Source organism: Leucopleurus acutus (assembly GCF_964270905.1).
Source record: "Leucopleurus acutus genome assembly, chromosome: 15".
NCBI classification, from domain to species: Eukaryota; Metazoa; Chordata; class Mammalia; order Artiodactyla; family Delphinidae; genus Leucopleurus; species Leucopleurus acutus.
Window position 1 is genome coordinate 12,757,508 of NC_139157.1, and position 2,647 is coordinate 12,760,154.

Genomic DNA, 2,647 nt, shown 5'->3' on the forward strand with positions numbered 1-2,647 from the left:
CATTTATAGAAGTTAAGTGATTTTCCTAAGTTTCCACATTTAGCAAGTGGCAGAGTGAAATCTGTTTGACCATAATCCATGTGTGTGCAGTAGTTTTAAAGCTTTTTTTTTTCTTTTTTTGGTTGTGTACCCATAAAATAATATGGAAACCCTATGTGCTCCTTCACAGTTTACATGGTCACTCAGAGTTTTTATCGTATGTTTAAATAGATGTGAAAGATGTAATTTCTGGCATATTATAAATCTTCATAGTGAAAAAGGTAAAATTTCTCTTTAAATATCACTTAGGCAATATAAACCGAAATCTGACATGTCTTGCTATTTTTTTAAAGTAATCTTTGAAGTTTTACATAGCTCTTTTTTTTTTTTTTTGTGGTATGCGGGCCTCTCCCTGTTGTGGCCTCTCCCGTTGCAGAGCACAGGCTCCAGACGTGCAGGCTCAGCAGCCATGGCTCACGGGCCCAGCCGCTCCACGGCATGTGCGATCTTCCCTGACCGGGGCACGAACCCGTGTCCCCTGCATCAGCAGGCGGACTCTCAACCACTGCGCCACCAGGGGAGCCCTACATAGCTCTTTTTAATTTTTTTCCCCTGGAGCTCATTTTCTCATTCCAGTACTCCATAGATTTTTGTTCAATTATATAATATTTTTATGCTTGAAATTTTACTGAAAATTTATTGATAATAATAATTAATAAAATTATTATTAATAATTTATTGATAATTATGTAATACATTTCAACTATATATATATTTAAAATTAAATTAATTTAAAAAACATGAGGTGACATAATTCTTTAAGCCATAAATGATTTCATTTGGAATGAGTTATTATTATAATTCTTATTGGTACAAAACAAACAATATGAATGTTACACATTTTGATGGATAATGATAACTACAAGAGGTAAATTTTTTTTTTAACATCTTTATTGGAGTATAATTGCTTTACAATGGTGTGTTAGTTTCTGCTTTATAACAAAGTGAACAGTTATACATATACATATGTCCCCATATCTCTTCCCTCTTCAATCTCCTTCCCTCCGACCCTCCCTATCCCACCCCTCTAGGTGGTCACAAAGCACTGAGCTGATCTCCCTGTGCTATGCGGCTGCTTACCACTAGCTATCTACCTTACGTTTGGTAGTGTATATATGTCCATGCCTCTCTCTCGCTTTGTCACAGCTTACCCTTCCTCCTCCCCATATCCTCAGGTCCATTCTCTAGTAGGTCTGTGTCTTTATTCCTGTCTTACCCCTAGGTTCTTCATGACATTTTTTTTCTTAAATTCCATATATATGTGTTAGCATACGGTATTTGTCTTTCTCTTTCTGACTTACTTCACTCTGTATGACAGACTCTAGGTCTATCCACCTCCTTACAAATAGCTCAATTTCGTTTCTTTTTATGGCTGAGTAATATTCCATTGTATATATGTGCCACGTCTTCTTTATCCATTCATCCAATGATGGACACTTAGGTTGCTTCCATGTCCTGGCTATTGTAACTAGAGCTTCAATGAACATTTTGGTCCATGACTCTTTTTGAATTATGGTTTTCTCAGGGTATATGCCCAGTAGTGGGATTGCTGGGTCATATGGTAGCTCTATTTCTAGTTTTTTAAGGAACCTCCATACTGTTCACCACAGTGGCTGTATCAATTTACATTCCCACCAACAGTGCAAGAGGGTTCCCTTTTCTCCACACCCTCTCCAGCATTTATTGTTTCTAGATTTTTTGATGATGGCCATTCTGACCGGTGTAAGATGATATCTCATTGTAGTTTTGATTTTCATTTCTCTAATGATTAATGATGTTGAGCATTCTTTCATGTGTTTGTTGGCAGTCCGTATATCTTCTTTGGAGAAATGTCTATTTAGGTCTTCTGCCCATTTTTGGATTGGGCTGTTTGTTTTTTTGTTATTGAGCTGCACGAGCTGCTTATAAATTTTGGAGATTAATCCTTTGTCAGTTGCTTCATTTGCAAATATTTTCTCCCATTCTGAGGGTTGTCTTTTGGTTTTGTTTATGGTTTCCTTTGCTTTGCAAAAGCTTTGAAGTTTCATTAGGTCCCATTTGTTTATTTTTGTTTTTATTTCCATTTCCCTAGGAGGTGGGTCAAAAAGGATCTTGCTGTGATTTATGTCATAGAGAGTTCTGCCTATGTTTTCCTCTAAGAGTTTGATAGTCTCTGGCCTTACATTTAGGTCTTTAATCCATTTTGAGCTTTTTTTTGTGTATGGTGTTAGGGAGTGATCTAATCGCATACTTTTACATGTAGCTGTCCAGTTTTCCCAGCACCACTTATTGAAGAGGCTGTCCTTTCTCCACTGTACATTCCTGCCTCCTTTATCAAAGATAAGGTGACCATATGTGTGTGGGTTTATCTCTGGGCTTTCTATACTGTTCCATTGATCTATCTTTCTGTTTTAGTGCCAGTACCATACTGTCTTGATTACTGTAGTTTTGTAGTATAGTCTGAAGTGAGGGAGCCTGATTCCTCCAGCTCCGTTTTTTGTTCTCAAGATTGCTTTGGCTATTCGGGGTCTTTTGTGTTTCCATACAAATTGTGAATTTTTTGGTTCTAGTTCTGTAAAAATTGCCAGTGGTAGTTTGATAGGGATTGCATTGAATCTGTAGATTGCTT